Source organism: Rhinichthys klamathensis, unplaced genomic scaffold, assembly GCF_029890125.1.
Source record: "Rhinichthys klamathensis goyatoka isolate OS25496 unplaced genomic scaffold, OSU_Roscu_1.1 h1tg000566l_1, whole genome shotgun sequence".
Lineage (NCBI taxonomy): Eukaryota > Metazoa > Chordata > Actinopteri > Cypriniformes > Leuciscidae > Rhinichthys > Rhinichthys klamathensis.
This window is the reverse complement of record NW_026607032.1, coordinates 1,053,524-1,078,063: the sequence shown is the minus strand read 5'-3', so window position 1 is coordinate 1,078,063 and position 24,540 is coordinate 1,053,524. Positions and strand designations below refer to the sequence as shown.

Genomic DNA, 24,540 nt, shown 5'->3' with positions numbered 1-24,540 from the left:
CCATGCATTTAGGGGTGTGGTCCTGGTCAAGACAATCTCCTTGTCACGGCCGGTTGAAGTGAACAAGAGAGTAGGATCCATTATTAAACATACAAACTCTAACTACAGAAACGTGAACTCAGGAACAAGAAACAAGGTCAGGACAGAACAACCAGCTCACAAACATTAAGCACTCACAAAGACTACACAAGACACACAGGCTTAAATAAGCTAACATGATAACGAGAGGGTGTGGTCAATGGGAAACACCTGGGAAGAGTATTAACACGCAGGGAACAATTAACCAAGAATATTACAAAACCACAAGACTAAACACATGACCACTAAACATGAACCCAAATACAGAAACACAGAACTAAACACGTGACACTCCTGAACTCCAAACTGAATGTCAGAATGGGAAAGAAAGGTGATTTAAGCAATTTTGAGCGTGGCATGGTTGTTGGTGCCAGACGGGCCGGTCTGAGTATTTCAGAATCTGCTCAGTTACTGGGATTTTCACGCACAACCATTTCTAGGGTTTACAAAGAATTGTGTGAAAAGGGAAAAACATCCAGTATGCGGCAGTCCTGTGGGCGAAAATGCCTTGATGATGCTAGAGGTCAGAGGAGAAATGGGCCGACTGATTCAAGCTGATAGAAGAGCAACTTTGACTGAAATAACCACTCGTTACAACCGAGGTATGCAGCAAAGCATTTGTGAAGCCACAACACGCACAACCTTGAGGCGGATGGGCTACAACAGCAGAAGACCCCACCGGGTACCACTCATCTCCACTACAAATAGGAAAAAGAGGCTACAATTTGCAAGAGCTCACCAAAATTGGAGAGTTGAAGACTGGAAAAATGTTGCCTGGTCCAATGAGTCTCGATTTCTGTTGAGACATTCATATGGTAGAGTCAGAATTTGGCGTAAACAGAATGAGAACATGGATCCATCATGCCTTGTTACCACTGTGCAGGCTGGTGGTGGTGGTGGTGGTGGTGTAATGGTGTGGGGGATGTTTTCTTGGCACACTTTAGGCCCCTTAGTGCCAATTGGGCATCGTTTAAATGCCACGGCTTACCTGAGCATTGTTTCTGACCATGTCCATCCCTTTATGGCCACCATGTACCCATCCTCTGATGGCTACTTCCAGCAGGATAATGCACCATGTCACAAAGCTCGAATCATTTCAAATTGGTTTCTTGAACATGACAATGAGTTCACTGTGCTAAAATGGCCCCCACAGTCACCAGATCTCGACCCAACAGAGCATCTTTGGGATGTGGTGGAACGGGAGCTTCGTGCCCTGGATGTGCATTCCACAAATCTCCATCAACTGCAAGATGCTATCCTAGTATCAATATGGGCCAACATTTCTAAAGAATGCTTTCAGCACCTTGTTGAATCAATGCCACGTAGAATTAAGGCAGTTCTGAAGGCGAAAGGGGGTCAAACACAGTAATAGTATGGTGTTCCTAATAATCTATTAGCTGAGTGTATATATATATATATATATATATATATATATATATATTAAAGTGAAGAGTCCTCGGATTTGCATGAATCATGTGAATGGCTTATTTCGATGTCAAAATGACAAATTTCGCCGAAAGGCAACGAGTTTGCGGTTATGATATTTTGTTTTATTAAAGGTTTATTAGCTATCGTTTTCAAAATAATTTCCTCAATGTAGAAAATGAAAGGCATTTTTACTTCCGGAACCGACTTGTTCTCCATTAAACTTCTCTCTGAAATTCTCGATTCTGATTGGTCGATCGCGGCATTTAGCGTGTAAAATACAATGTTGTAAATCAGCCCGCTCATCCAGGACTCGCACATCTGGCGTCTCAGTTATTGATTGTAGATCAAATTAATGAGGATTAATGGGGATTAACCCCTCCCCCCCTATAGATTCTATAGATATCGCAATATATCGATATTGTGAATTATTTTGGCCACAATAACCGTGGTGTGAAAAATCTAACATCGTGACAGCCCTATGGCCAAGTATACATGGAACAGTTGGGCGACAGTTGTTTGAACAGTTGTTCCTCTTTCTGGAACAAAATGGGATAGCTATTCGATCAGTAAAAATGCATAAAGTGACCAGGTGTAAACAGGCCCAATATTATCCCTTACAAAATAGTGTGCTACAGCCATTTCTCACAGAAGCAGCCATAAAGCTTCAGTCGATCTCACTTACCACCAGGACTTTTTCTGTAATGAAAAGGTGCCATATACGCTGTCTTCTCTAAGTGAATCATAAGACACTTCATGTACACCACATCTTTTGTGCAATACACAAAAACATCCTTTTCCGATCCTGCCAATCCTCTCACATAGTGTGGGTCCACTCAGCAACATTTCTGAGTGTACAATAGATAAGAGCAAAAGCAGCACTGACTGTACACAGAGTTCATCAAGCACTAGTAGCTCACTGGCATCTGAAAACATTGAAAGATGGCTGAAGCCATTAATGATGACTCATTCCCATTTCCTGTTGTCCTGACTAACGATTGTGTGGCAAGAGAGACAACATCCTGTAATTCTAATTAAAAGATGAGAGGTTCTTATTCTAGGAGCCCGCTACGAATTCAATCCCACCACAAAGAGACAAAAAAAACTGGTCTAGTAAGATGTATGAAGAATTCGGAACAGCAATTTCTGTCAATAGTAAACATAAGCATATAACTCTGACTCCGTTATAAATGAACTGTATAAGGTGAAAAAGCAGCTTAACTGCAGCAAACATCACATTGTGCTTTAATTCTGACAATGTTTGTGCCTGCATAAGCAGTGCATTTATGCAGGCAGTGTGAAATTGTAACCTGTTTTTAACGGCGGCGAACTAAATATCCACTGCTTCCGTCTGCAGTGTAAAAAAGGCCTAATGGATTCAAATAAAAAAGAGAGCAAATAAAATATTTTATCAGCCTTGATTTCAGTGATAGGTTAAACATACATCTGTCATACAGAAAGTAAGTCATGCAGGTTTGGAACTAGATGAGAGAGTAAAGAAAGATGGTTTTAATTTTTGGGAGAACTAAGACAACAACAACAAAAAAAGAAAATAATGGCTGGTCGAAACCATAGTGGACGTTATTGAGTGCACTCATTCAATCCCACAATGCACTGCAATAATGAGTGCACAACTGATGTACGCTCAACAGCTAGAAAATACCCATAATGCACTGTGATAGTTGCACCAAATGAATTTCCGCGTCTCGCCAGAAAATGCTTAATCATCATCCATCCAACCATTTTTCTAACCGCTGGTCTAATGTGGCTACATCGTAATATCATCCAGGTATAAATAATTCCTTTTTACTTGATTATGAAATTGCTTAATTAAGGTTTATACATACTAGTTTCAATAACAGAGTTAAAGACAAATCTTTTCATTACTGCTGGAGCTGTTTGCTAAGTGTCAAATGATTACAGCAGGCACAAACTATGCAAAAGCGGCAGCCCTTTTGGCACACTCAGTGTCCAAATTCACTCACTCTTTTTCATTCACTCCTTCAAGTGGACTATATTACTGGAGTAATAATGGAGGGGGCGATTTCGAACACGGGGCTTGATAATTACAGACAGGTGTGTTGAGCATGGCTGGAGCTAAACACTGCAGGAAGGTAAATCTCCAGGAACAGGATTGGCTACTGGTTCTCCAATCGAAGATTCTAGTAGTGTCCAGAAAGGCACAAAAAGATTAACTAGCAGTAAAACAAAAGGTCGGACCAGTGCTGGATGTCAGGTGCATTCTGGGAATCTGTGGAAATGATTTCCCCAGTGTTTGCAGGAGTTTTCATATTTGTATCCTGCTCAACCCAGGCAACCGGATTCCATCTTCCTCACTGCCCATGTAACAGATTTGACTTCCAAACGGGCTAGAGCCCTGGCAATAAAAGGGCCAGCTGAGAGAGACAGAGCAAAGACAGAAAGGATCCTTTTGTTTGGGGCTCCCAGCTGCCATCATCCGCAGTCAAACCGGGCCTTTCATGTGAAACCACAGAAGCTGAGCCAACCAGAGGGGAAGGCAATCTCACACCACTACCTCCATAGGTAATGAGCAGGAGCCGGAAGCACCACCCTAGAACTGGGCACACAAACTTCTGCCAAGCCCTTCTAAAGGATGCCATGAAACCAGGCCTATCAATAGCAGAACTAAAAACAAGTCTGCTCTGCTCACAGAGAAGCAATGTAATGTCTAGAAATAGAAAAGATCAACCACGGCTATCACCTCAAACGATTTTGATAACACATTCTGGGGCCGGTTTCACAAAGCTATTTTAGACCGGTCTATAGTGTTGGACAAGTCTGAAATTAGCTCATAGACTAGTCTAATGCAAGTTAGACTGTTTCACAAAAATAAAGACTAACTTAATTTAGACCAAGAACATTAGACAACTTTCCCCCAGGCTAACTTAGGTCTAAGACTCTGTTACCTTGGCAACCAGCAGTAACAATCAGTTACATTAGAAACAGCCGAAAGAAAAGGGAAAATGGCTCATAATTTGTGGTTTGCTGACGACGTTATGGAGAGAGCTATGAGAAGGGAAAGGGTTTTTAGGGACCGCAGTAACCTACTGGAAATATATTTTTGTTTCTTTTCTGTACGTCTTTAACGCTCCGCTCAACGGTCGGATTAACGCTGTTAACTGTCTGTGGCGAGCAGGACGAGGTCGAGGGACGTGAGAGTGGCGCGAGGCTGGTGGCGTGAGTGATAAAGAGAGACACCTGTGAGACGCACCGGTCTTGTATCTCTCACGGAGGAGCGGAAGCATAAAGGAGGAGCGACGACTGTGAAGATACGAGACCGGTGCGTCTCGCAGCCGCAGGTGTCGCTCATTATCAATCACGCCACCGGCCTCGCGCCGCTCTCACGTCCCTCGACCTCGTCCTGCTCGCCACACTGTCGTAGCAATCTTTCCGCCATGTTTTTTGTTTTGAAAAGTGTCTTATTTTACCCAAAATGCATTGCAGTGTAGTCCTACTTAACCCTCTGATGGTCTTCAAAAAAAAGTCACACTCGTGGTCTTCGGGGTCTATTGGACCCCAGACAACAACATTTAATTTTGTAACCGAACAATATATTTTTTTTTAACAAATATAATTTTACTCTGTTTATTAATGTTTTTACTCAACATTTGTGCAGTTTTTGGAGAATTTATGATTTTTTTTTTTAATTTCTATAAATAAATAAATAAATATTTAATTAAATAGGATTTTTACAAAAAAACAGCATTTTATGTTAAATAAACTTTATAAAAGACCCAGATTTCTAACTTTCATTCCTGGGGATACCATGGATAATTTTACAAGGTTTAATGTAAGATTTTTGCCCATTTTTTGGAAAATACAGGTTAAAATTTGTAATAAATCACTTTAACCACTAGATGGCTATAGAGCTCCATTATATGCTATTTGCTATTTGAATTACTGAAAAAATTAGTTTCTAAAGTTGGATTCAGTTGGATTCATATCTAAATATTATAAAATCACAATTATAACAAAAATAAAATAATTTTTGTCAAAATTTTGCATTTTTTGTACTGAAAAAACACTATGCATGGTAAACCGCATTACTTCTGCAGACAGGGTTGGAGCAGGTTTGGCACTTCACTGTTGTTGTTGTTGTTGTGTCTGTGTGTGTACATTTTATTTTTATTTTTATGTGTACAGTGTCACCAATTTATTTTTGTGGTGGTTCTTCATTTTGTATGATTTTATTTGACAAATTATAAGACTTTTTATAGCCTTACAAATGTATTCCTGTGTGTGTGTGTTTGTGTGTCTGTGTGTGTGTGTGTGTGTGTGTGTGTGTGTGTGTGTGTGTGTGTGTGTGTGTGTGTGTGTGTGTGTGTGTGTGTGTGTGTGTGTGTGTGTGTGTGTGTGTGTGTGTGTGTGTGCGCACATTTTCAATGCGTCTAAGTGTTAACAATTTATTTTTCTGGTGGTTCTGCATTTTAGATTATTTTATTTTACAAATGATAAGAGAACAGTTTTTATAGTCTGTATGTATTCCTGTATAAATGTATTCCTCTTTATGTGTGTGTTTGTGTGTGTGTGTGCGCCTGTGGTGAGCATGATAATTTTGGATTGTGGATGTTTTTTGCATTGTTGGAAGTGTGCCACTTTATTTCTGTCATTTCTGTCTATGTGTTCTACGTTGTTTCTGATTTTGATGGTGTTATTTTGTCTATTTTGATTGCGGGGTCCAATAGACCCCGAAGACCACGAGTGTGACTATTTTTGTCACGCCAACATAAAAACAGATATCATTAAATTTTCTTTTTTTTTTTGTAGATCTAGAAAGTGTTGAGAGCCGTATAAAGTTTCAAACCATTTGGACAAAGAGAAATTTTTTTTTAATTTGAGCAAAAGTCATTTGGGGTCCAATAGACCCCGAAGACCATCAGAGGGTTTTAAGATAGTCAGAGTCTTAAGTGCTTTGTGCAACGGTCTGATTTAGATGTCTATCTGAAGTCAGACTATCTACTATATCTAAGCGATAGTCAAAGTCTATCTTTGTGAAACCGGCCCCTGCACTATGTTTAGATAGTTTAGCCATATGAAACAATTTATCTTTATTCTTGCAATCTTTCTTCACAATGTTCTATTGCAGTACAGAAGCAAACTGCTGTGAAATTGTGCTGTTTCCTCTCGCTGCTTTTGAAACACCTTTCAAAACACCGATCCCTTTTCACTTTATACTTCAAGGCCAAAAGTAAAAAAAAAAAAAATGCAGTGTTTCCTTCAGGATTTTGCTTTTGCAGAGGGGGCACCAATTCACTGAGAGTATTGCATATTTAGATCTGTAAGATTCACAATGTTCTATTCTTTCTTATATTTTTTTGTTCATCAAGGATGAATTAAATTAATCAAAAGTGACAGTAAACAATTATGTTACAAAAGATTTCAAACAAATGTATCAGTATTATTGTAGAACCTTAATGACAATTCTAAATCAGTTATTGGTCACATACCGACTCAGATTTATTGACAGCTTATACTACGCGGCTGTTTAGTGCTTGAATCTGATCTCTAGGTGTGCAATTATTTTCAGGGAAACACACGGCTAAAGAAGTTCCAAGCAGGTCTTGACCGCATTACAGTTCCATACCAGTTCGCCAAATGATTTTGGTTATTTCAAAGGTCCTGACAGCCTACAACAGCAAAAGTAGAAACTTACAGTAAGAAAGATGCAAAACTTACTGCCGAACTCTAAAAACTGCATTAATAACTGCATAGTCTGCTATCAATGGTTCAAGTCTCAGTTACTAGATCTAAACTTTTGTTTTGGAATTAGAAACGGAGGCTTGGGATTAGATGCATAAGAAATAAGTCCTACACACAAGAGCGTTTAAAGGAAAGAAACCTGACAAATGTCTTGAAATACATCATCTAAACAATGTTTTGAGGTGTGGTAACCGTAGTATAAGCGGAATAATTGACTCCAGGCCATTGGATTATTGAAAAATGATGCATACCTGCTTCGCATCGTGGCCGCATTACTACCTCGGGTTTGCATTATTTCTCTATAATTCAACGGCTCGTCGTCAATTATTCCTTACCTATTTTATTCCATGAATACCCAGAATTAACTATGGGATGCTCATAATTTAGTAAATGGTCCTTGAACCTAGTATCAAGTTTTTCTATGACCCTCAATTCACCCAAACTTAAGGGTTATATAGATTTATATCACTTTTTAAAACATTTAATGAAGCAGAACAGAATATAACACCTGCTTCACTCTAAAACTAAACATGTCTTGTTTTTAAATGCAGTGATTGTGATAGATTTTGAGATTTCCTTTGCTTTGTAAACAGAACTGATGCTTATATTCTATATTTCACCTGCATATTTCATAAGTCTAGCCAACAACTACAAAAATAATGCTCGAAAAATGTACCATAAACAGGATACAATTCGTAGAAATAAAACATGTTCATCTCTAGCAACCCCGTCAGAGGTCATGGCCCACATGGTTGAAAACCTATAGCAAACAAAAGCACAAGCATAAATAGTTGTTTGCAGTTTACAGCCCTCATGCAATACCGGTAATTACATTTAGACTTTAAATATTTCTAAATTAGCTGTTAGATAAGTCTACTAATCACTACAAAGTGCTACTGTTTGAGGTCAATGGCTTCAACTGATTATTTTGAGTTAATAACCTCTTAACAGAGGCTGAGACTATGAGACAGCAAATACACTCCAGAGCACATTTCCATTGTGCATTTTCATTTTATCTGCTTGACAGTCATTTACAACCAAAAGCCCTTATCAGGCTGTTTGCTGAACATAAGATGGCAGTATCAGAGGCCGTCAGTACTTAGTACAGTAAAATGCTGTATTTTGCCTTCTGAGAACAACATATTTCCAGAAAATATGCCATGCCCCTGAGCCAAGTGCTTGGGTATGTAATTAATAATTAGCGAGATTTCAGCTTGGCAAGCCTTTTCTGAACAGCTATAATCCTATCCCAGAAGGTACTGTGATCACTTCCTCCAGTTTAGTCATTGAACACTGCGCGTCCTTTCTATGGAAAACGGGCCCTGTCTTTGTTCAGGAATTTAGCAATTGATTGCAAGACTTTAGAAACAGACAGTTTAGTTGTGTCTCAAATGAGGAAGAAATTCTCAAAACCCACATCAATAGAAAAATACTGTACATGAACGTGCCAATGGTCAAAGGAGGAATCCATGAAGCTGCTATATATTGTGTTGGTCCCTTTTCTTTGAACGAGCCATAATATGACCCAACAGAAGCCTTGGGCAGTTTTGATGGCCGCAGTGAAATTATACCCCACTAAACTGGCTTTCATGTCCATGCTGAGAACTCAGAGCAGGGTTCCACTGTAATTGGAGTTTGGGCCAAGCGGTTTGAGGGCTTGTTACTGGCTCAGCCTTATCATTCTGTGGCCGCACCAAAGCCTGGGGTTTAACTGGGCCACATGCACCCCTCTCCACTGCCAGCTGGAGAGATATCTGAGCAGAAGGCCTATAGCAGAAAATGATCTTGATTGAAAGCTCTAAATCAGACTTTTGGTACTGACCATCAGTTCTGAATTAAGTCCAAAAGACAAGTTTTATATAAGCTGAAAGAGACAAGAGAGAAAATTAAAATAATTTTCAGCTGATTCAGTCAAACTGAATCAGCCAAAAAGTAGCACAGGCAACACATTCTGTACCGGTAAGGAAAATGTGAACTATTTGTTTTGTATTTTACAACTGAGCATCCTAATATTTGTTGTGTCTCTTATGTAGCTTTTATTAAGGCGAACTTTTGATGAAGTCAGCTCTGCAGTGAAATCTACAGAAATACAGGTTTGGACAGGTACATTCAAAACACATTTTGTTCAAATTGCTGATCATAAGTGATTTCTGGCAGTAATTTATTTACTGTGTTTATTTCTAACATTTAAAAAACGGATAGTTCCGGTCCTTGATTCTGATGTGTTGCTTGGCAACCTCTTTGGAACTACATTGCTTGGCGGAGGAATACATCTGTTATAACGTTATATGTTTTGTTGCTGGTGTTTATTTTATGAATAAAATAAATATTAAAATGAATATTTTTATGGAGTAACCGTTTTATAAGAGCAATAAACCCCTTGAAACCGTGTTTTACAGTGAATTTAGAACAGCTAATGGGCGTTATTAGGCACGACGTGGAGCGGACCCCCTTAGCTGTTCTAAATTCCCTGTAAATCACGGCTTCAATGGGCTTATTGCTTTATTATACACTACTATTCAATAGCTTTGGGTTGGTAAGATTTTTTTCAAAGAAGTCTTATTCTAAACAAGACTAAAAAAACAATACAGTAAAAACTAATATTATGAAATATTATTACAATTTAAAATAACCTTTTCTGTTTGTTCTTTTAAAATGTAGATGTAGTTAAATCCTGTAATGGCAAAGCTGAATTGTAGGCAGCCATTACTCTCCATTAATCATTATAATATAGGCTATGCAAAATTGGTGCAAAAGAAACATTTCTTATTATTATATGCAAGATTAAAACAGCTGTGCTGTGTTATATTTCAATGGACACATTCAGAATTCTCTACACAGACACATTCAGGATTCTCTGATGAATAGAATAAAAAATAAAACATTTACTTTAAATTTACTTGGAAGTTAACAAAGTCTTTACTGTTACTTTTTATCTATTCGTCAGGGATGCTTTAAAATATTATTTTCTTTAAAAAAACTTTTGAACAGTACTGTGTATGGAAGCCGCATTTCCGTATCACAGTAAACAAAAAGGTAATTGCTTTATATTTTGCAATATGACTTCATATATCAAAGGAATTACTTTGTTTCTCGTAATTACAACTTTATATTGCAGTGTGGGTTGATTTCTTATTTTAAACTTTCTCACAAGTACCTTGTAAGGTGGAAACTGGCTTCAATATTTATATACAGAACACAGAATATATACGGAGAATGTAGACCCTTAAAGGCAAGGTAGGTGATTTGTTGCAGAATTTTTTTTTGTTATGCTGCTTGAAAGTCTCTTCGCATAAGACAAAAGCCTGAAAGGTTACAATAGCGATTCTACTGTGATATCAGTGCTTCTCAAAGGAACGTCCCAGAATACAGAAAACACCAAGAATACTAGTCAATCATTATTCATACAGTTCCTCTTGCATTGACAGAAATCCCAGGACATTGTGCTATTGAATGTGCCCATCCAATAACGACGAGAGGAAAACTGCAATTCAGAGACAATTTTCTTCCAGTCCTCAGATTTTTCAGACTAGACCTACAAGTAGATGTAACTAGTGCATCAGTGCTGCAACAATTCCCTTCTCTTTATTAGTGTGGGAAAACAAAACCTTTGAGCCAGATCTCCAGCGGCTGCATGATCAATACAGCTACAACGGCTAGAACCGTTACTGCTGGGATATTTACAGTGGTGACCTACTTCCTCAAGGTACAAGCGATTTACTGCTTCAGCCTTTTCACCAGGCAAGCGGACCAAAACACCTTAAAGTGGTTGTGTGGCAAATTCATACAGAGATATATTGACTTAGAGAAGTTTATATGCCTTGTATATAAAATATTTATCAGGGTGGCAATACACACCATTTATGATAAGTCTAAATAAAGTTAATTCCATGCCGATATTTATTTGACAAGCTCAATAACATTAGCTTTTATGGCTACTGTGAAACAATACACCATGTGCTCAAAACAACAACAAAAAGGGGCCTCAATTAGGTGACAGCAAATCTGAACAGCAGCATTTACAACTTGTTAACCATCTACAATGTACTTGCTGAGCCATTAAAACTATTCTGCAGCCAGACTTTTCATCAGTTTCATTGCAGCACCTAAAGTCCTCATGATTTATGAGCAGCCCACTTACTAGTGGAAGTCGCTGCGCATTGTCTTTAAATCTAATTAATAGAAGTCGTTCATCTGTGGCTGACATTAACTACCACTGACAATGACTACAGAACACTTTTCCCTCTGCTTTGGGATTTGGTTGAAGATCAGGACAATAACAGTGACAAAAAAACCTTCCGGGGTAAACAAGGACAAATTGTTATACTCTAAACTGTTTAAATGTAACAAAATGTCAATTCTGTTAAAAAAATAAAACAACTGCTATTTTCTCTGCAACAATAATTTTTACTGCAACAATCAATTTGCATCAAATAACTGAACAAACTCACATGAAATGTAACAGAGGCTATTTTCTATCAAATTTGTTTTGGAGTTTGGTTTTACATCGCCTCTTCTGTCTTTAGAAAAGAATCCCAACACAATCTGTGAAAGATGTTACAGTCCAATTGCTAAAGTATTCAAACAACTATTTGCATATTGTCATAAACAACTGTCAAACTATCAGCAGTATCATGTTGATAATGCTGCTGTCTTTTCACCAGATTTGAACAAAACTGAGTGCTGCTTTTCAGTTTGGATTCACTCAGGAGACTTGAACTTACTTTTATTCATACACACACTTTCACGTGTCACCACTGCACTGTAAAGACATTAGTAAATCTACAGAACATAAATGAAGATATTTTTAATGAAATCTGAGAGCTTTCTGTTCTCTATACATTTTATATATACAAGGCATATAAACTTCTGCTCCAAATTTCACATGTATAGAATTAAGTAAAATCAAGCTTCATCAAGTGTACATGACAGTGTCATGCAGAAGGGCAAGAATTACGGTCACGTAAGATGATTGACAGTTCTAGATCGAATGGTCGCTCTCAGTCATAAGCAAAACCCAGAACAGGAGAGGCAGAGCTCCCTCTGAATGCTCTTTCAGATCTTCAGGCTGCATAATTCAGTTGGAAATGATTAGAAATTATATTCTGTATGACGAAATATTTTGCAAACATGTGAGAATAAATCAATATTTCGCCAAATATGCACACTTTTGGACTAAGAGCCCTAACGGACGCTGTCTAGTGAATCTATTGTAAATAAACCGCAGCACATGTGACAAAAAATGAATGCAAGTTGTTATTCTATTCAAACTATCAAAAATTACAGATTGATTATTTTTCACTCCTGACATAAGTTAAGTTAAGAAATTATTGTCACTGTAACCTAGTTTTATCATAAACAGTGGTCAAATATCGAAGCTGGAGTCTTAAATATTTCTAATGATACTCTTCCAGATCAAATAAAAGTGTGATGTTTTAAAGTACAGTGAATGTTGAAAAACAATAATCTGGGGCCGTCGTCGATCTTTGCATTTAAAGGAGTTTTCATAGCTTGAATTGAGTACTAATACTAACTTAAAGGGGACCTATTATGCCCCTTTTCACAAGATGTAAAACAAGTATTTGACTGTGTATGTGAAGTCTTAGCTCAAAATACCCCACAGATAATTTTTTATAGCATTTTAAAATTGCCAAATTTGGGCTTGTGCAAAAACGCACCGTTTTAGTGCGTTTCCCTGTAAATGCTAATGAGCTGCTGCTCTCGCCCCACTTTTCCAACGAGAGAGGTCCTCTGTATAATAAGCAGTATCATGTAATACATAAACATACCTGAACTCCTGTAGCGAACATGAAACGTCTTCATTGAATGATAACTGAGTACCAACAGACTTGGTCAGTGGTTTTGAGTCTGTCTGGCAAGCAATATCTCTTGTTTGGCTGCTCTGTTCTGATGTGCTATCCTTTACAAATAAAGTTTCCACTATCAGCGCGATAAAAAAATAACAACATAGCTGGACGGACTCATGGTGCTATCACATGCTATCACAAACTTTATAAGTCTAACAAGTTATTATGAGCTTGACAAATTACGCGTAATGTAATTTACACGCGTTACACGTACTTCTAGATGTGTAGCTGGATCACGAACAGTTGGCACTGCTACATCCTTCAGGAGTAACCTTTTAGTAAATAGATAGAGCTATGTGGATTAATACATCCAGCTACACAACACCGACAACCCTTGGAGACATTCTCGTCAGTGCAGCAACGGTGGATGTGTACAACTCTCAACTCGCTGTGAACTCGATCAGGGCGGTTCTATGTTAAAACGGCAGTGTCTGTCAACACTCGTGGGCGGAGCCTGTGGCTTTAGTGACGTCACTAAAGCCGCATTCTGAAAACAGGTCGTTGGGAGACACTGCTTATGATTTATGGGGATTTAAAAAAAAAAAGGAGTGGGTGGATTTTTATCACTGTAGGGTGGTTGTGTACACACACTGCCAACACACATTTACACATGTCCAACACATGTGGACACATGTCCAAACACCATGCAAAAGTGAATTTTGCATAATAGGGCCCCTTTAATGTAGAAATTACATTTGTTTTTTCTGTAGCATTTACTTCGCCATTGAATGATTTGTATCAGTGTAGAACGTCAGAACGTTAGTTCAGTAGTTAGGGCACTGATCAGGGAGTATGCCATTTTAAGGGCTGTCTCAATCGCAGAATCCTTCCAGTTCGCTCCTTAAAAAGTCCCACAATGCACTGTGAAAACCAGGGTGTATCCAGGCTTACTACATATAACGAAACACGATACTGTAGATGTTTTTAAAAATACAAACCATTTTACAATTATATTTCAGCATTAACATACATCGCTAGACAGGTAATACACATAATCTAGCAAACATTTATCATTTATTTAAGGCTGAAATGTTGCACATATATGTAACAAGCAAAATATTTATCATAATGTAACATAGCATATAATGTCAGAAAGATATCCGCTCTGCTGTTATTCATAAATACCAGTAGTGATGCTGTACAAAGAGGACGTTGTCACGTCGCCGGAAATAGATTCATCAGTGTCCCAATTTGTAGTGAGCCAGCGTCCTTTACTGTCCCTACCAGTGCCCGAATTCGTGAACACGATATACTGATTCACGAGTTTGGGAGCTATAGGGAGCTGATTGAGACGCACCGATTTCAAGTGATCCTGAAGAGCTTGATTAGCTGGTTCAGGTGTGTTTGAGTAGAGTTGGAGCTATACTCTGCAGGACTGCGGGTCCCCAGGAGCAGGGTTCAAGACCTCTGAGCTTCAGGAAAGCATCACAAGTAATGTAAAAAAAAAAAATGCAGCCATATGAATTCATGCTGGGAACACAAATGGGACTAAAAAAAAAAAACTAAAAAAAAAAAAAAACAGTAATCCAGCCACCTGCTTTGCTTTTTTTTTACTTCAAGAATTGTAGTATACATAAACCAAATTCACGAAAGTAAATATTTTTATTTTTTTATTTTTTCAGCATTCTTTGCTTGTTTTAAAAGTGATATTCTCTTTTTATGTTTTACATTGCACGATGTTCAAGAACAATGGAAAGTTTCCATTGGATACTTGCCATTTCAACAGGCCGAGTTTAAAAGCATCCCGCTTCCTCTCGCTCTCTTTTTCTGTTACTAAAAACAGTTTAAATGTAGCAGAGAAAACTTGAAAAGAAAAGACCTTCTGCCAGAGAGGAATTTGCCAGAGCTTAAGGATTACATTCCTCTTTTAAAAAAAATCAATTACTGTGGCATGCAGTTGTTCTCTGGTAGAGCTCTCTCTCTCTCTCTCTCTCTCTCTCTCTCTCTCTCGTTCATTACATTGTCCTTCGTTCTTCAAAAAGTGTAACAGAAACTCTCAATATTGCGGCAGTAACCGGACGACCTTGTGATCGCAGCAGAAACACAAATCTGTAGAAACGTATTTTGTTACAAGTGCCAAAAGTGGTCGAGCAGCATTATTTCCTAATTACACAAAGCACAAAATCCATTTGTCACGAATCAGATGTGACATGTGATGCCACTGGCAGGTATTCTCTGAGACAGCGTCAACTTCTTACCACTCCGGCCCCCTCAACACTGCACCTTCCTAAAAAATCATCTGACCAGCTTAATGTCACTGTGGGGGAGTGACTCATCATCATCAGAGACATTCTCATGGCTCCTCTCACATTTTGGTGCCCATGTTTCAATTGCAGGAAATGTGAGCCATTATGTTAAAGTCCCCCTGTGGTGAAAATCAAGTGTTTAATGTTGTTTATATGTCTATGTAGTGTTTTTAATGTGCTTTTAGACAAACCATGTGCAAATTCATAAGTCAACACCATTGCTGAGTATTTTCTCCTTAAACCTGCAGTGATCTAAAGACAGTCTCAAAACCGCGGTTTGAAATCGCTGGTGATTCTTAAGTCACAAACTACCTTGTAACCAATCACATCAACGTGCCGGCGGGCTTTAGCATATAATCGACAGCGAACTAGCAGGTGAGTCTCGAGAGAAGCCAGGTTATCCTGGTATATTTTTTTGTTGATATGAAAAATCGGGTGGTTTAGCAATATAGCGGGTGTATGCTGTACAGTATATTACAATGTTATGATGAACTATATGCCTTTCTCCACTAACGTTCTGAGTTGTTAAAAGCATTTCTGATGCTTGTTAGAAGGCAGACAGAGATGGCGAACAGGAACATGGTTTGTGTAACATTAGCAACACATTATTAGCTGTTTGACATAGTCAAGCAAAAGGCTAATATATATATATAATAATATTAATTACGTGTCGTTGTAAAGAGCCATTGTGCAGCTTTTACCTCAGTAAGTTGGCCGAGTGAATCTCTGAGCTGGCGTGAGTGGAGACGGGGCTAATTAGCATATTCATGGATCTACGTATACTAACTGAAGCAAGGGTGTAGAGTTGCATGCAAGCTTTTAAGGCATGAAGAACTTTTTTCACATGAAATAACGTTTAAATATGTCATTTTGGTGATCAAAGATGAGTTTTGAGGGATACAATTATTTACTACAGGGGGACTTTAAGCAATTCTCCCAAATCTATGAATTCTGTCAACCTGATGTGTATATAAAAAAAAAAAAAAAAAGTCAGTATAAGGTACTTCTGCCAAGAGCATGATGCCACTGAGGTTCATCATCATATTCTCAGAGCTGCAAACATTTTGAAATGAGAATGGGAGACTTTCCAACTGGCATGAACATGACATTAGCGACAGGCTGCTGCGAGACCTCGTATTGATCTCACCTGTGTCTACTGGTTAAACCAGACGGGATGAGAGGTCACTTATCCTGTTAGTGCAATAATAGCCATCAGTTTAAGCTTATTGTATTAACAGGCCATGGCCTAATCCAATATGTGCACATCAAATCCTTTGATCTCTTTTAGGACATACCCCTGATCTCACAGAACTGGCTTTCCTTACATAATCCAGGGAAACACAATGCATGAATAAACAGTTCTAATAAATAAGCAAATGCCTCTGAATAAATCAACAGAAACTGACACTGACTGAATTTTTTGTTAAATTAAACCAGCTGGAAATAAAAAAAAACAAAAAAACAATGACAATCTGTTCTCTATTTCTGGTGTTTCGTATTATAAACAGTGTTATAAAGAGTGGTTTATGTGAAATGAAATGGCTGCACCCACATCTGCATTTTAAATTTAGCCACGTATCCATCCTATAAAAAATATATATGCTCCAGACATTCACACTCTCTGCTCAAAGACTTCCATCACAGCGATCACAGAAAAAAACAACAACAATTTTGTAATCCCCTTCCAGATGACAATATCAGTCCTCTGTTTTGTCATTTATCATTTGGAAAAGCTCGCTGCTCATCTAGTTAAGGAGGCACCAACGTCTTAATGGCTTCCTGGGTGTTATGGCGGGATGAATGCAATTTTCTCTGCCTGCCATAGTGCTTGCCTCCTTAGCTCCTTGCGTTCACATTTGGCATTCATTGATTCTGTGTCTACAATCTTCTCTCAGACACTGAACCGATGTGACAATCTTAATACTGCCGCCCCATTAACTATCATATTTCGAGGATCCGCTGAGCGTCCAAACAGGGCAGCAGTTAATCAAAACAAAACTGTGTCTGAAACACACGCCACAGCACAGGCAAGGTTATTAATGTAAACCAAAACTAAAACTAATAAAAAAAATGTTTTCATTAATCATTTTATAAAAAAAATAATATAACTAAGTGAAATAAGTTGAAGTACTAAAATTACTAAAGATGAAATACAAATAAATAACATCTAAATAGAAATATTAAAGGCAAACTAAAAAAAAGACAAAAGCACATAACAAAATTACTTAACTAACTTAAACTAAAATTAAAATAAAAACTGAAAATATAAATATAAAAACAATTTAAAATATTAATAATAGTATATAAATAACACTAAAATAACACTGACCACAGAAAACAGCCTCATTTAAATGTATTTTTCCCTTTCCAGAGCACTTTGCCATCTTAGTGATCAAGGTTCATGTAATTTTTCCAGTAAAATATTGTTAAATGTACAGTTTTTAGAAGTAAAAAAGGCAAATCAAATGTTAAATGTTTCTTAATAGTATTTGTTTTCAGTTATACACATTTGGGTTTATGTGACATCTTCTGTTGTTTAATCAATTAATGTTTATTGCATTATTTTAGTGTTGTGTGTTACCATGATGGTGTTTTGTGTTTGTGTGAATGACTCTGTGCACCTTTTGTATACTAGTATAATTAAGCTTGGCTTGTGGAAAGGATGAACTTCTTCATGATTCTTCATGTGGCTTCCTCTTTTACCACCTGCATTATTATGGTGGTTTTCAGTATAAGTTAAAGGTACAAAATAGCTTTTAGTAGCAGTGTGCGTTCTAGGATTTACCGGTTTAAATTGCAATTTTCTTGTTTGTAAATTACAGTTTAATAATAATAATAATAATTTGTTACATTTATATAGCGTTTTTTTCTGGGTACTCAACGCGCTTTACATGGAAGGGGGAATCTCCTCAACCACCAGGAACACCACGTTTACAGGTTGTTCTGTTTTACATTTTTACTGTATTTTTTACAGAATTATTCTGTTACTCTTAGAGCAGCATATACTCTAAAATACAATCAGGTTGATCATGTTAAATGTTGCTGATTTATCAATGCTTTTCCATTTCAATTTCATCCACTTCAAATGCACAAATAAAACATGGTTGCTTAAATATCTGAGAAACTGTAATCTCGCTGAAAGCAATTAGTTTCTGATGAGGAAAACAAGATGTGATCATATGAGCAAAGCCAAACATCCTATTCTGTGATGAATGTGCAGTCAACAGTGATGAGAGATGAAATTAGTGGACAAAATACCACTGAATATTTCACTCTTGCAAAAAATGCCACCTTGTACAATTTGACCTGTTTAAATACATAAAGGCCGCTGCACAACTGCGCATTGCTCAGCGGATGAAAATGTTCCATTATGAAGTAATATGTGTGAAGGTATTCTTCTTGTAAAACAAGTAACATTAAGTTTCCTTACACTTGAACTAAATATTCAGCGAGCGTGTTGGAGGAAGCAAGCAGGCGCTCCAGGGAAGGTGAGGGGCAGAGCATGGACCCGTCTGGGTGAAGCCAAAGAGCTATTTATACCTTCAGCTCAAGAAGAGAACCCTACAGACCCTGGGGTGCCTATATAAAGAAACAGAAATATTAGAAAAACACTAAAAAGCGGATTAGCTATTACTAGGCCACAGGAAATTCCATGTACCAAGTAAAAACCGAAGAAGGATCATGAATAATTCATGAGAGAGATCCCAAGAAGCATCTTAAGACAAGGCTGAAATGGATGAACAAAAGTGCATCTTTGCTAAGGCTTTAATGGAGAGAGGATTGAAACTTGAACTGAGATTATTACAATTTTGCTTCTCAGTCATAGTTATATATTCAGTTTTCTGTATGGTTATATAACTGCTGCAAAGTTAGAGGGGAAAATGCTGATGTTTAACTACTTGGCTAGACTTTTTCTAGACCTTTCTTCATTAAGAAGATCTAAATATGAAGTTTTAATTAAAAAGAGAGAGATCAAATGCCAGGAGGTGCCTGTGCCTGCAGGACTAACCATAAGGGACTGAACTAAGAGTCTTTAAAGAAGGTGTAACAGTGTTAAGGATTGAAAGGAATTGAGGGGGGGGGGGGGGGGCTTGAGACTGCCAAAAAAAGTTCCAAGACCACCATTAAAAGAAGAAGAAGAAGAAAAAACAGAGAGCCCCATTCTGAATTTAAAAATGAAAAACTTTTTTTTTAAAGTTTTTAAATCCTCCATTCAATTTTTCATTCATGATTCGAAAATGATTTCAGTTTAATAGTTAATAGAAAAATCACTAACTGAACCGGAACCAAATGAGATCATAACGCCCTTGTTAATACATTCATGTTTCTAATGAAGAATAAGAATATGTTGCATAAGTTACAGTATGCATAAGGAAGAGGTTTTGAAGTTCTTGAGGAGAGACTGTGGAACATCAATTAAAATACTGTTTGAAAGTATCTGCAAAGGGACCATTTTATGGATTTATGTCTACATACACATCTTACACACATGACTGATTGTTGCCTGAAATTGCCCTTACTGTAAAATTTATGTGCAGAAGCAGTGCAGCTTAAAACACCAAGAGAAAATACTGCTTACCCTAGTGAAAGAAAATTGGCTGATTGCCAAAAAATATTTTCTTATTTAAAAAAAGGAAAAAGAAAACATGTCTCCTAATACTATTCCCGAACTGCACAAAATGGTAGACTTTACTCTGCCAAACCCAGACAGCTTTCTAAGCTCTTTTACAACATACAGATCTCTGGTCTTACAGTACTATTAACACATTGTGGCAGCCTGACAACCCAACTAGCAAGCTAGTGACTCAACCGATAGAAGAAGAGAAACCGTGCTTAAGGCATGTGCACAATATACTGTATCCATATTTATACTGTGCATGAATACTGGCAATTATCACATCTACACTACAAAATTATCTGACTTCAATTTTAATAAGTTTTAGTACTTTTTAAGCACCAATATACAATTCATCAAGAACAGTGATGGTTTAAGTGCAAACAAAACACCCTCTTAAATGTCAATTAAAAAGCACCATCTTAAAGGAATAGTTCATCCAAAAATGAAAAGTCAAAATTAAAAGAAGTTGGAGGAACAGCACGAGGGTAAGTAAATACTGACAGAATTATCATTTTGGAGTGAACTATCCCTTTAATATTTGCCTTTTCTGATCTCTCCCATTTGTATCTCACCTCTCACAAAATCTTTTTGCTGAAGTGCTGGCAGTGCCCCTTCCTAAAGTGCTATCTCTGGGATGAGTTTTCCCCTCTTGCTTGATGGAAACTCAAGGGAGAGAAGGATGTCAGTGGGCCCGAGAGAATGTCTTTCCCTCCTCATGGAGTAGGTTGTCAGTTTCCTATGAGTCAAAGACATTTGGGCCAGCTGGTCAGCCGGCCGAGTTTTATTCAAGAACGGTCACAGACAGAACGCCGCAGGCTACAGCATCCCAACACATCAGCTCTATGAGACGCTTAAATGAGTTACTACTGAAGCTGAACTATTCATGAGTTACTACTGAAGCTGAACTATTCATGAGTTATTACTGAAGCTAAACTATTCACTTTGGCAGGTGCACTTGTCGTATTAAGACATGATTTTGATGAGGGAATCAACGGTCAGAGGGCACTAGTCAATATGCTTCTATTTTGGATTTTTCTAATTTAATAAAAAAAAATTGTTGATAATGTCATCCAGTATTCCTGAGAATTATCCAAACAGCATCTTGTGCTTAATTGTTACAACATTTAATTTAGTGATGCCACAATATTACAATTCTGGCTGATAATAAATATATATATATATATATATATATATATATACAGTATATATATATATATATATATATTACAGTGTAAAATATATATATTTATTCTACGGGGCTGTTGAATGCTTGATTCTGATTGGTTGACAAATGTTCTAAGGTGTGCAATAATTTTCAGGGAAACGCACAGCTAAAGTAGTTCCAGGTAGGTCTTGACCGCATAACAGATCTATATCATTTCGCCAAACGATTTCAGTTATTTCAAAAGGTCCTTACAGCCTACAACAGCAAAAGAACCAAAACCCAAAAAGACACTGACTAAGCAAAATAAAATATATAGGCAAACAATAGGCAAATTAAAACAACAAATTTTTTCCATGTTTTTTGCACAAAAATATGTTTATGTACGGACAGCATACACTGTCTTTCTCCCGCTCTCTCTCCACTCAAGCGCGCACACATACAGTACGGACACACACTCCTGGCACAGAAACGTGTTGTCAGCGCTGCTCTGGCGATTTTATCAGTAAAATAGTTCAACAACTTAAAAGCTACATGGCATTTCTCACTCGTGAGTCGTGAGGTAATAATGCCCCTGTTCTTGGAGCAGATAAACTTACAGTTTCGCTATTAGTAGAGACGCTGCTGCCGAACACTGTTGAGAGACAGACTCGGGTAATTCACATACGCTTAATCTCTCCCTCTCATAACTGCATTAGTCTGCTATCAATGGCTCAAGCCTCCGTTACTAGCTCTAAAATAACGTTTTGGAATTAGCAACAGAGGCTTGGAAATTAGTCCTACACACAAGAGCGTTTTAAGGGAAAAGCAACCTGACAAATGTCTTGAAATACATCATCTGAACAATGTTTTGAGGTGTGGTAACTATAAGCAGGATAATTGACTCCGGGTCATTGAATCATTGAAAAATAATGAAATGAATTGAAAAAAACTCTGCTTTGCGTTGCGGCCGCATTACCACCTCCGGTGTGCATTATTTTTCTAATAATTCATCGGCCCGTTGTCAATTATTCCTTACATATAGTGCTGGGTAGATTACTTACAAATTGTGGTCCATTACTGAATACAAATTAGATGACAAAAACTGTATAATCAATTACATTACACATTTTAGGTAATAAAATCGGATTACTTTTTGATTACGTTTGACCTTACTTTTAGCCTTAACTTGTTTATCACATAGATTTGAATAGGATATTCTTGTACTATATTGCGATTTAAAAATACAAAGAAAATATTCTGAATTCCAGATTTTCTATGTGTTCACATTTGAACCCCACTGTATCTAAGCGATCAGTCATCAATATTGTAAAAAATCTTAAGCTCTGATATAAAAACATTCTGTTTGTGACACCAGGTTGTTGGCTATTTCTAATGCACTAATTGCTTGTGAGTGATTATAACACGGAAGGCCTCCTGCCGCTTGTGTGGTGGCTGACAGTGTGACACAGCTTCCCTCCAGGAAGACGGCACCAGTGAGTCATCATCATCCACAAGCCACACCTGCCAGATGGGAAGCAATCTACCACAGACACTGGGTTTTCCCCACAGGCCTCTGCTGCAATAAGATACATGTTCTACACGCACCTGGGACCGGCATGGAAATCTTGCTAGAAACGTCTGCTTCTTACACGCCTCAATTACATCAGTCTCTCTAAACCAACATCAACAGGTCAGTTCTTGTAAACCGAATGATGACGAATGAAAGGGTGCGCCAAATGCAATCAATGTTCATTCGCGAAATCTCTTTGGGCTAATAACGGCTCAATGGCATCTCAATCAAGACGATTTTTCAAAATGTTTACAGTTTTCTAATCGCCAAAGTGCGAGTGTTTACTGCAGACACACTTGTTTTGGCTTGACAGCAAACATCAAATACGCATTACGGTGGCATTTTGAAGACTAAGCAGCGCTGCCAATGACAAACTGAAATGTGGCTTTGAACTCGAGAGGCTGGGATGGTCTCATAAACGGCCTGTTCCACACTTTAACAGCTGGAAACACTGGATTTCTTTGAAAACAGTGGTCGACACAGGGTTCTTTGTACTTCCTGCAGCTAGAAGACAGGAAGGGGGACACAAAAAAAGCTGGGAAAAGTGGGAATACAGTAGAGCATTTTCATTTGAACACTTCCTGTCAAAGTTCCAGTGAATGACAGATTCCACTCTGCCTTACAGATGAGGCAAAATCTGATTTCATGAAGAGCCCCTAAAGACATCTATCAAATTCTCTTAGCATTTTGGGCCATGAGTGTGAAAGTAACAAGTTTTGAGATGGCCATCTTGGGTTTCTGCCATTACTCAAGAGGGTAGAAGAGAGAGACCCCTGAGCAGGCTAGACAGCAAACGATTCATATGACACAGCTCAACTCCCTCCAGAGCTCTGCATTAAACTCATTAGAAGGATATGGGTGGCAAAGGCCCGCTGCTTGCAGGCATATCAAATAGCTGCTGCACATTCATTTTGAAGGTTTGCCCTATTATGAGCTAGAAAATGCAGTGCAATGACATCGTAATTAATTAGATTTTTTTTTCTTTATGCAGATGGATTATACTACTCTGGAAGAGGTATTTTGCCTTATAATGTATAGCAGAGATTTGACTTCCTGTTGCACAATAACCACTTCACCTAGGAAGACATCCCATAAAGCAGTTCTGTTCTTTTTTCCCCTATATGTTATTCTACGGTGAACAGGAACAGACTGACATAGTAGCATAAGATAGTAAATTGGTACAGTCCTGTTAGTCTTCAGCTCATTTTCTCTGAACACGTCTCTGAACACGTCACGCACTGCGTAAGACACCGGTAATAAAGCGGTTCGGCGGATGAAATATAAGTGCGCTGAAGAGCATGCTGATGTTAAATCCATTTTAACTCTCCAGTCAGCTCGGAAAACAGAGCGAGATGACGGCTTTTACAGTAATTGGAGTCTGCAGAGAATCCATTATGGCTCTGAGATGGGGAACAGTGACTGGGGTCCTGCCCACATGTCCCTTATATCACACCAGTCATCGTCTGCTTTCAACTATTCAGGCCACTAATTGAGAGTTTTGAGGCTTGAGCGCCTTCCATGCATTACTGTCTCTCGTATTATTCATAATTCTTTTCTCTCGCACAACTGACTGTTTGATCACTGTTGTAATGTAAGGGATTTTGTTCTTACTTTTACGAAGTTGCAACATTAGAGGCCTGATCTAGTTCCTTGCCAAGAGAGTCCTGTCACAGAAGACAAGGAGTCGCTTGGCCAACAATTATAACCCACCTAAGCATCCACCTCAGTGTGTAGTTGCAGTTTTTCAACAAAATAAAAGCTCAAGGGTTTAACTATTGAAAGAGAAAACATTTTAAGAAATTAAAATTAGGGAGTACTGAAGTATTTATTTTACAGCGTACAGTGTATAACAATGATAATATATTTATGTC

General features: G+C 37.9%; 1 protein-coding gene across 1 annotated transcript in view; it reads right to left on the bottom strand.

The window, feature by feature from the left end:
• b4galt2 (UDP-Gal:betaGlcNAc beta 1,4- galactosyltransferase, polypeptide 2) overlaps positions 1-24,540 on the bottom strand; it is a 120,279-nt gene that overhangs the window by 78,086 nt on the left and 17,653 nt on the right. The window lies entirely within an intron of this gene.